The sequence below is a fragment of the Glycine max genome, chromosome 2 (genome assembly GCF_000004515.6).
Source record: "Glycine max cultivar Williams 82 chromosome 2, Glycine_max_v4.0, whole genome shotgun sequence".
Taxonomy (NCBI): domain Eukaryota; kingdom Viridiplantae; phylum Streptophyta; class Magnoliopsida; order Fabales; family Fabaceae; genus Glycine; species Glycine max.
In genome coordinates, this window is record NC_016089.4 from 32114470 (window position 1) to 32126924 (window position 12455).

The following is a 12455-nucleotide window of genomic DNA, read 5'->3' on the forward strand; positions in this document are numbered from 1 at the left end:
CTACAGATCAAGAGTAAAGGCCTCCAATGGAAGGGAAAGCAAGCCATCACCCAACAACAATTGCAAGATGCTGTGAAGAATGAATCTGGGAAGAAAATTGATTGAAATTTTAGATGGTCATTGTGTTTTACTTTTTGAGAAAGATAGATACTTGTATTGTGGGGTGTTACTTTTTTGTATTTAAGTGTGGTTTGCTGCCCCCACATGGCTTGCATAGCGTTTAGGGACCACTATGTAATTGGCTTGCATATTGTTTTTTGTCTTTTATTATTATCACACTCCAATCTTGTTTAGGGGCCAATGAATGACTTTACTATTCTATCAATTGTTCACATTTTATCTTTCAATTATGTTCAATGTTGGCAAATTCTTCAGCATTGGATTCAACATAAAATAAACATTTCATTAACTTCAATAAACTGGTTACATTACACTACAGTACAATGACTTTCTTCCAAATCTAAAATACCAAATATTACTAGCTGTTGTGCTACACTTGTTTACCTATAAATTGAGAAACAAGAACACTGAACATTACAAACAAAAAAGGCCCTAAGAATAACATGACAACATCTTCAAAACATCAATCTTTTTCTTCAAGTCCACAATAACTTGTTCATGTTATTCTATCAATTGCTCCACATGTTCAGACCTTGCCTTATCCATCCACTAGAAATAGCCACAACTCCAACTCTCTTGTAAAACATAACCTATACAAATTACAAAAACCCAAAATAGAACCCTATACATTAAATAAAAGTTAGAATTGAAAAGCAAATGCCCTGTAATTTGGGCATGTGAAGAATCTACACCCAAAATTCCTTTAAGTTTGTGACATAAACAACCTTAACCTCTTTTCACACTCGCAATAAATCAACCTTGATTGGCTCCTCCTACTACCTAATGAACTGCCTTCATCTTCCCTTAAAGAAGAAAAATGACACATCTGGTTTTCAGTTGGTTGCAACGATGGACGGCTTAGGCCAGGCAAAGCTCCTTCGTTGCGCTTGGTTGAAGCAAATTGTGCCTCCAGCAGTGATGTCTCATTGTCAGTTGTTAATTGCTGGTTGAGGAGAAAATGGACACCATAAAACCCTAAAATCATACCGGGACCAGCGGTCAACGTGGCAAACATTATTTAATGGTGTTAAAGAATTTATCGGTAGAGACCTTTTGGGAATTGAAAGATAAACTCCAGGGACTAAAAAATCCAGTTATCAACTATAGGGACTAAAAGGGATAAGTTTGGAAACTATAGAGACTAAATGGGTAATTAAACCTTTTTATAACTATTCAAAAATTAGGTTAAATTCAAATTTTAGTCCTATATAAGAAAAAAAGAGTTTTTGATTTTATCCCAATACGAGAAAATATTTTAAAATTAGTTATTGTTATATATAAAAAAATAGGATAATAATTTGACGAATTTTATGAGTTATTTTTTTAACGAAAGTATTTTTATTTTAAAAAAATCTTCAACTAACTTTTTTTTTATGGATTTTCCTTATCTCTTTCTATCCTTTCCATTTTTTTAAAGTTTAATTTCAATATTTTTTTTAAAAAAATTATCAATTATTAATTTCAATACAAGTTATTTATCATAAATTTTACTTCTTGCGGTGATGAGGTGGATTTATCTCCCAACTTATTAAATTGTTACTATTTTATTAAAAGCACTAAAGCATATAATGTATTACCATACCTTCCTTGATTGTCAAATTATTTATTTAGTTTTTAATATATATATATATATATATATATATATATATATATATATATATATATTAAAATTTATATTTTAATTACGGGTTCATGGATCGGTTCAATGGGTTAATAGATCTATAAATCTAAACTCATGACCCAACCCGTAATGAACAATTTTGATCAGTTCGGTTCGATTTTGACCCGAATACATAAATGATTCAACCCAAACTATTCAGATCAATTTGGATAAGTTCGAGTTCGCGGGTGTCCCATACCCGTGAACACCCCTATCTAGAACAAGATTAGACTTTGGAGTGTAAATGATGTCAACAATTGATACTATACTTACCCATTTACTTATCCTTTCCTTTTAAAATTAAATATTCATGTGCTAAGTTTAGGTTTAAAATCACGTTTGGTCACCTGCTAGGAATAATTAGTGATAAAAATGGATAAGAGAGTTTGTGTCCAACCTATAGTTCAACCCACATCAGATTCAAGCAAAATCAAATTATTTGTGTTGTTGCATGAAATCAAATTGATGATATTGGCTTCAAGCTACAACATGATTCTAAAATAATTTTCAAGTGATTGACGTTAGAAAGGGATATATGCTTTCTAACAATGGATTCTCAAGTCACTCCAAAAAGTACTTGGTGTAGATGTAGTTAACCAATAACTAACTTGAAAATAAAAAGGAAAAATGGTAAAGAGATTTGAAAAGAACTAGAAATAACAAAAGGCTTTTAAATTGTGAAAAGCTAATAATTGAAAATATGATAAATTGATTTGAATTTGAGTTGAAGGTCCTTTTTTAGTTGCAATTTTGAATATTTATAGACTAATAGACCGATCCACATAAATCAGGATCTTATCACTAAAAAACAGTTTCGCCCACTACTCTTCATTGCTCCTAAAGTCTAGGAATCATATGTTCTCTAATCGCTCCACTCGGCTTTGATCTCGTCAATCCCTATCTTCAACTGCTAACAATCTTTTCTTAACCAATTAGGCTTCCATCAATATAAAGGCCTAATACTTACCCTCAAATCAGCCTCCAATATCAGCACCTCCTATGCCTTTGGCAACCAATCGATTTCTCAAAAGGGATCCTTATCTAATTGTATTTAACTTTCCTTAAGTTACCAAATTTCTAAATTTCGATACCAACAAATGCCACCAAACATTTATCAATTGATTTCATGAAGTTGAAATATGTTATCATTACAAACCACTTTATCCTTCGTTACCGTAAAGGACATTTAATTTCAAAATTTGAAACGGTAACAAACTCTTCACCTGCCCTTTTTTAATTTCAAACTATCTTTATCTTTCATTAAAACTTGATCAGTTTTACTTTTTCGATTACTATTTTTTTTCTTTAAATCACCCTCAATCTATCTTGATTCTCTTCCACTAACACTCAGAACCCATCCTTTACGTGATCCTTCTTCTCAACCCTAGCATTCATTGACATCAATTTCAAAGTTACCAACTCCAACATCCCCATGGATCACGAAGATGGTGTCAATGCTCTTAACTTAGAAACCCTTGATGATGTCGACCAACTTTATGATGGTCTAACGATGGGTCCCATTCTCAAATCAAATGGATTATCCATTCTCCAACCTTCTACTTTCTCCTTGGCTGAGGGTGATGCTTTTCTTAACAGTTTATTCTATTCAACTGAAATTCCTTTGCCCATCAATGCTGAGAATTACTGTTTGGCCAAACTTCCTCCCTAAGTCCAAGCATGGTCGCACACAATTCATACTACTTGGTGTGATAAGGTTTTGATAGAAAAAGAAGACGATTGGAAACAATGAGGTATTTATGAAATGATTTATTTTCCTCAATAAGAAATTACCCCTAATTGGTCATTACTCTTCATATTCATGAGCTTCAGGTAGACTGGTGTGAATGGGTTTGTTTTCCCCTTTAGCATGATGAGTCCAACTCTTTGAGGTGTCCAATGGTGTAGGGCTTCTTGTTTGGGGAGAAGAGTTACCTGTTTTGAAATATTTGGCTAAAAAAGACCTATACATCACATACTCTCATGCTGGTAGTTGATTTGGCACCTTTATTAATGCTAATGTGAAAAAGGTTGGCCTTGTTACTGATGTCAAACACGTTGCATTCCTTATCTACCAATATAGTAGACATTTTGTTTTCACATATGCTAAAGCCATAGTTAGTTAGTCAATTTGACTTGGTATGTGTTTTGACATTATCAACACATATTCATTAATACTACTTCTACAAAGAACCAAATCCATTCCTTCTCTTTCCAAAACCAAACGAAGGAAGATGATTGCTTGGAGGATGAAGATGATGCTAAAGAGGTATCCCTTTATTTTTATTGACTACTTCCCTTATCTATCAAACTTCTTGTAGCTATTCATTCACTTTTTCAGGAAAACATTCATGTCAATACCATAACTCTAGATGTTATAGAAAAGGAATAAGAAGAGAAGAATGATGATTTCATGCAAAATCCTCTTTTTGTTGATTCTGAGGCTAGTGGTGAACCACACCTCTTCATACCCCTGTTTTGGCTGCACGCATTTCACAAGTTCTTCCTCAACCTTCAGCAACAATGAATCCTTCTCATTCGACTATCCTTGCTATTTTTGATAAATAGGTAGTTCAATACTGTTGGACCTTGTGGCCTCAATAATCTTAAGAGGGATAGGCTTAGAATGCAGAAGAAGCAACAACAATCAATTTAATAATGTTCTATAAACATGCAAGGAAAAATTGATTGCAATAACATAAATGAGATAAGGGAAGAGAGAATGCAAACATAATTTTATACTGGTTCGGCCACTTCCCGTGCCTACGTCCAGTACTCAAGCAACCCACTTGAGATTTCCACTATCTTTGTAAATTCCTTTTACAAAGTCTGAACCACACAGGGACAACCCATCCCTTGTGTTCAGATGCTTTACAACAAGAGACTTACAGTCTCTTAACCAATCTCATTGAATAAGAAGAATGGAAGAAGAATTCTCTCTTCAAGAGAAGAATATTACAATGAAGATCATGTAAGAATCCTTATAGATTTTGCAAGTGTTTGGTCAAGGATTTCTTTTGAGAGAGCATTTGACAACGAAGTTCTTTTGGAATCTCTCTCATTGTCTTTTGAGAGGATAAGACATTTTTGCCAAGCAAAACTCTCTCAATCTTTTGAGAGGATAAAACATTTTGATCAATCAAAACTCTCTCATAAAATTCGTGCCCAAGTCACTTATTTATAGGCCTTTGATGGCCATTCACAAATCTAATGAAAAGAAGTGTCTGTTGGCAGATTTTCTAAAAACTTTCCACTAGTAATCGATTACAATGTTTGTGTAATCGATTACACAGTTATAATTTGAAGGGTTATGACTTTTGAATTTGAATTTCCAAAGTTCCGTTGCTGGTAATCGATTACAGACATATGGTAATCGATTACATGTTGAAAATTCAAATTCAAAACATTTTTCAACAGCTATTTCTTAACCCTGTCTTCTGGTAATCGATTACACTTCCTGGTAATTGATTACCAGAGCCTTCCATGTCTTGAAAGCACTTTGTTTTAAGGCAAGGCTTGGTCTTTAGTGAATCTTGAAACAAGGCTTTGTTTGTTGAAGCAATCTTGAATCATTCTTGAAGCAAATGCTTATCATTTGAAGCAGCCTTGTTTGGTTCTTCTTTGGCATCATCAAAATCATGTATGCATACATTCACAAATACTTCATGTCGCCACCTATTATTCCCTCCATGTCGATTGACACTTCACCAATTCAAGCTTGCTGGGATCGCATTAAGCAAGCTCTGGAACAAGACGTTCCCACTACTCATGATGAAGTGAAAAATATCAAGATGCCCCTTTTGAAAATTTTTCATTCAGCTAATCTTTTGGCATCTTAGAAGGTTGTATTCTCTGTTACGGCGAGGAAGTTAATTGAACTGCCTTAAATCATGTTAAACATAAGCATAAACACAATTTGGCTTCCTCTAACCTGAAACATCTCATAGATCTTCAAATTTAGAAAACTAAATATTTTGCCACTTTCGAAAGGATGAATGAAGAGAGAACTCAACAAAAAATATACAAACTCGACTTAATGAAAGGGATGTAGAATTACCTGCCACTTTTGAACAAATTTAGAAGGAATTGGATGAAATCAATCCTCAAATTCAAGAAATAAATGATATGCCTAACGCTTCAATCGATCAACATGTTTGTCTCTTCAAACAAGCGACTGGCATCAATATTGAACTTAGCTTGATGCTTCATCAAAAGGAAGCATTGGAAATTGACTTGAGACTAGGTGAAGAAGGGCTTACTGAAGGTTTGAAGCCAAACCGTCAGTCGATCCAGTGAATAAGATAACCACTTCACCAGCAGCCAGTCCAAGTACTTCTCGATTTTGTGGCAACCAATGACACTACTTTTGTTGTCAATCCTTGAATTTCAATGGTTTTTCTTATTTTGGTAGCTATAGTGGCTGGCTTGTAGCAACTTTTGAATAATTTATTTTTTATATTCGGTCCATATGGAAGAATAATGACCTTTTAAGTATTTTCCATTAATACTCATGTTTAAATCTTTATCATTGACTTCCATGATCTAAGATGAACCATTCTCTAGCACCTTGCTTACTATGTATGGCCCTTTCGAGTTTGGTGACCATTCACCTAACTATGAATCGTGAAATCCTAAAGGCAAAATAGATTTCCAAACTAGATCTCCTTCCAAAAAGGATTTAGGCTTTACATGCCGATTGTAAACCTTTTCGACTCTAGCCTTATTTACGAGAATGTTTTCCAAGGCCATAAGTCTATCCTTGCTTACCAAATCCAATTTAGTTAACAAAGCCTCATTATAACAATTGGCATCTAAAAGGTATTGTCTCACCACCCTCAAAGATTTAACATTTATTTCTAATGGCAAAATGACATCTTGTCCATATGTCAACCAAAATGGTGTAAAACCAGTAGCTTTACATCTTGTACCTCGACATGCCCATAAAACATCTTATAACAATTCATGCCATTTTAGAAGTTTTTCTTCCACATTTTTCTTAATCATATCGATCAATATCTTGTTGGTTGCCTCAACTTGGCCATTGACTTGTGCATAATAAGGTGCTGAATAAATCAACTTAATTCCAAACTGTTGCAAAAACGCAACCATTTTTTCTCCTATAAACATGGTTCCTTCATCTCTTGTTCTCAGTCAAACCCAAGTAGATGTACCCTCTACTTGTATCACAAAGGATGTACCCTCCAATGTGTTAAGACAAAGATCTCAGGCGGTTAAACCTTTGAAACTTTGTGAATGGGGATACAAAAGAATTCTCAGGCGGTTAGTCCCTTGAAATCTTTTGTATATGGGAAAAGGAAGAATCAAAAGAATTCTCAGACTGTGTCGTTTTGAATTCTTTGACAAGGGAGAAGGGAGACACAAAAGAATTCAGGCGGTTAGTCCTTTGTTCTTTTGGAAAAGGGAGAAGAGAGACACAAAAAGAATTCAGGCGGTTAGTCCTTGGCGAATTCTTTTTGGCAAAGGGAGAAGAGAATGAAAAGGATGAATAGCACAAGTTTTTCAAGGTTTGGAAAACTAGAAAACTTTGGAAAGCTTTTGGCAAAAGGAAGAAGAAGAGGAAGTTCAAAGAGACTCAGAAATCAATGTGGAAAAATTGCTTGTGTAAAGAATGAATTGGAAAAGATAGATGTGTAGAATGATTGATTGAAATGAATGATTGAATGCAAAACAAAACCTTGCTTTTATAGACTCTTCATGTCTGGTCAAGAAAACCATTAGAAGAGTTATGACTTTTAGAAAACCTTAAAACCAATTTGAAAAAGTCAAAAACTATTTGGTAAACAGGTTTTGAGAAAAATCCATGTGCTACTCAGTTTTTGAAAAAACTTTTTCAAAAATTATCATTGGTAATCGATTACCAAATCAGTGTAATCGATTACACAAAGCTTTTTTGTGAAAGAATGTGACTCTTCACATTTGAATTTGAATTTCAACGTTCAAGCACACTGGTAATCGATTACCAAAACATTGTAATCGATTACAGCCTTTTGAAATCAATTGGAACGTTGTAAATTCAGTTGAAAACTTTTTTGAAAACCATTTTGCTACTGGTAATCGATTACAATATTCTGGTAATCGATTACCAGAGAGTAAAAACTCTTTGGTAAACAGGTTTTGAGAAAAATCCATGTGCTACTCAGTTTTTGAAAAAACTTTTTCATACTTATCTTGATTAATTCTTCTCTTGATTCTTGAATCTTGAGTCTTGAATCTTGATCTTGATCTTGATTCTTGGAAGCTTGAACCTTGAATCTTGATTCTTGATTCTTGAAATCAAATTTCCTCTTGAACCTTGAAATGTTCTTGATTCAATCTTGAACATCTTGAACTCATTCTTTGATTCTTGAGATCATCATCTTTGTTATCATGAAGTGTACTTGACCTTTGAGCTTTTTTTCATCACCTTTGTTATCATCAAAACTTCTTTGAATCAATCTTGATTCATCATGAAGCTTGCTTCTACAGTTTCCAGATCGATGAGCTCCACATATCCCTTATAGACTTCTCCTATTACTTTTAAAGCCTTTTCCTTGTTAATGCATTTGATAAGAATTCCATTGGCAGATCTTCGAAATAAAGCATCATCAAGTATTATGTATTTCAATGTTTTTTGCTTTATCCTTATGTCTACTTTTTTTAGGGATCTTGTAGATACCGAATTAATTCATGTTGCCAAAGATCTAATTCTCAACATTCAACACCAGACAACCGACTAAGGGATATTCCTCTAGCTGAATATCTACATCCAACGATTTATACCCCGAAGCTCCTTGGGCTAACTCGTTGGCTTCTTCATTTTGATCTCTTAATACAAAAGCAATCATTACACAATCAAACCTTTGTAATAATTTGTTCACCAGTTAAAACCTTTTCAACAACTCACCATGCTGACATTTATATATTCCTTTCAATTGTTTGATCACCAATTGAGAATCTCCAGTATGTGTACATATTGAGCTCCCATGGTAATCAACACTCTAAGTCCCAAAACCAATACTTCATATTCGGCTTGATTATTAGTAGAATTTAGAGCAAGCTAATTCACAAATCGATATACATTTCCTTTAGGATTTATAACTTTAACTCCCACACTAGCACCTTCCTTTGTCTTAGATCCGTCAAACATTAACACCCAAGGCTATAAACTGATATAATTATTCATTTCAGCAACAACATCCTCTATTTCAACAAATCGATGTTTAACTAGAAAATTGGCTAACACTTGACCTTTAATGATGCACAAAGGGTTTAAATCAAAGCAAAAACACTTAGTTTCAAGACCCATTTCATTAATCATCCTTGTAATACCAGCCGATTTGATAAATGTCTAATTATGTCTATCTCGCATAGCACCAATACCTCCCTTGACATTAAATAATATTCAAGTTTATTACAAGCGTGATATAAAGATAAGCATAGCTTTTCTATTGGAGTATACCTAGTGTTAGCATCTTTCAACAACCAACTTAGGTAATACACTACCCTTTCGGTGTCGTCATCAACATCCTGAGCTAAAAGGCAACCAATAGATTCCTCAGCAGTTGATATGTATAACTTTAAAGGCTTCCCAAGTACAGGCAACATCAATACAAGTGGGTTTGTCAATGCATGTTTAATCTACTCAAAAGCTTTTTTATGCTCTATCTCCTATTTGAATGTATTAGCATCTTTTAGCTTCAACAATGGTGAAACAACCTTTATCTTTGTTGCAGAATTGGCGATAGATCTCCGCATGAAATTGACCTTCCAATCAAACTCTGGATCTCCTTATTGTTTTGAGGTGGCCTCGCTTCCAATACTACTTTATCTCTATTTTTGTCTACCTCGATTCCTCTTTCATGTTGATACTCCAAAAGCTCATTTCTCAGAATTCATTTTAAGTTTATGAAACTTCATCCTTAATAGAGAATATACCAAATCGCCCAAGTGTTCCTCAAAATCGGTTGACTTCACAACCACATCATCAATGTAAACCTTCATCGATTTGCCTACCCATTCATGGAAAATAGCATCGATAGCCTGTTGATAAGTAGCTCCTGCGTTCTTCAAACTAAACGAAATTACCCACTATTCATAGATCCCAAGCATTCTTGGACACCAAAAAGCATTTTTTGCTATATCCTCTTCTGCTAAATATATCTAATTATATCCAGAATGACCATCTACGAATGTAAAGATCCCATGGTTGGATGTTGAATCAACTAGCATATTTGAAATCAACATTACATACTCATCTTTTGGCATGGCAAGATTCAAATCTCTAAACTCAATAAATACCCTAAGCTTTCCATTCTTTTTCACCACTAGAACTATAATAGATAACCATTTAGGATATCTTGCTGATGAACCATGCCTTCAAATATTTTTCCACTTCAACATTAATTTGAGGAATCAATTATGGGTTAAACCTCCTTGGATAACCCATGTCTTTCATGCATGTAACTATGAGGCTTAAAACCCGATTTAAAACCCATGTCCTTGAATGTAACTATGAGGTTTAAAACCCGATTTAAGTGGCAATCGATGTTCTACTAACTCTCGAGATAACCCATGTCTTTCATGATAATCCCATGTGAAGCAATCATGATATGTTTTCGTAAGCTCCACTAATCGCTCCTTTATTCCTTATTTAATAAACCACTCACTTTTATCATATGAGGTTTGTCACTTGTGTTGAGATTTACTTCTACCAATGGACCTTGAGCTTTAAATGGAGGAATCTACCTTCAAATCAGTTGACCTACTTCACTCGTTATTTGGGCAGCATGCCCCCCAAGACTTGTAATAGGTGTGTCTTGATTCATGACTATCTCTTGCTCTTCTTCTTCGTTAGATAAATATGAATCAACCAACTTATTTCCTAAATGAAACACAACTAACCAATTTAACAGATCCAACATTACCTCTTTGTCACGTATCATGGATTACAAACTGCTAAAGCTATGGGATTGGCCAATGTTTTAATCTCAAAGCCTTTCCTAGTCAAGTTAGAAGCCATCCATGATCCTTATTCATATGATCCAGGCACTTGTATTGACTTCATATAGGAGGACTGATAAATAGCTTCAGCCATATATACCTCCGCTTCAAATGGAATTTGCATCATTTCTATCTAATCTGTAGAAGCAAAGCTTCATGGTGAATCAAAGGTGATTCAAAGGTGTTTTGATGATAACAATGATGATGACAAAGGTGATGACAAAAAGCTCAAAGATCAATCAAAGAACAACTCAAGTGAATCAAGAACAATTCAAGAGTTCAAGATAAGAATCATGAAGAATTCAAGACTCAAGAAGAAAGTCTAGAGACAAGAATCAAGATTCAAGGTTCAAGATCTCAAGAATCAAGATCAAGATTCAAGACTCAAGATTCAAGAATAAGGAGAAGACTCAATCAAGATAAGTATTAAAAAGTTCTTTCAAAACTTTGAATAGCACATGAGTTTTTAACAAAACCTTTTACCAAAGAGTTTTTACTCTCTGGTAATCGATTACCATATTGTTGTAATCGATTACCAGTAGCAAAATGAGTTTGAAAAAGTTTTCAAACTGAATTTACGACGTTCCAATTATTTTCAAAAAGCTGTAATCGATTACAATGTTTTGGTAATCGATTACCAGTGCCCTTGAACGTTGAAATTCAAATTCAAATGTGAAGAGTCATATCCTTTCACTTAAAAGCCTTGTGTAATCGATTACACTAATTTGGTAATCGATTACCAGTGACTGTTTCTGAATAAATCAAAAGATGTAACTCTTCAAAAGGTTTTTGACTTTTTCAAATTGGTTTTAAGTTTTTCTAAAAGTTATAACTCTTCTAAATGGTCTTCTTGACTAGACACGAAGAGTCTATAAAAGCAAGGCCTTGTTTTGCAAATTCAATTAATTTTCATTCTTTCAATCTTGAATACTTTTCCAATCATTTCATTACAATCCTTTACAAGCCTTGAATCTCTTTGAACTTCTTCTTCTTCTTTGTACCAAAAGCTTTATGAAGTTTTCTGGTTTTCTAAACCTTGAAAGCTTGTGCTATTCATCTTTTCATTCTCTTCTCCCTTTGCCAAAAAGAATTCGCCAAGGACTAACTGCCTGAATTCTTTTTGTATCTCTCTTCTCCCTTTTCCAAAAGAACGAAGGACTAACCGCCTGAATACTTTTGTGTCTCCCTTCTCCCTTGTCAAAGAATTCAAAATGACACAGTCTGAGAATTCTTTTGATTCTTCCCATTCCCTAATACAAAAGTGTTCAAAGGAATAACCTCCTGAGAATTCTTTTGTATCCCCATTCACAAAGTATAAAAGGTTTAACAGCCTGAGATCTTTGTCTTAACACATTGGAGGGTACATCCTTTGTGGTACAAGTAGAGGGTACATCTACTTGGTTTTGACTGAGAACAAGAGAGGGTACATCTCTTGTGGATCAGTTCTAGTGGAGGATACATCCACTAGGTTAAAAAGAGAATAAGGGAGGGTACATCCCTTGTGGATCTTTGCTTGTAAAAGGATTTTTACAAGGTTGAAAGAAATCTCAAGGACCGGAGGGCGCTTGGGGACTGGATGTAGGCACGGGTTGTTGCCAAACCAGTATAAAAACTCTTGTGTGTTTGTTTCCTTCTTCCCTACTCTTTTACTTTCCGCTGTACATTTAATTTCCGCTTT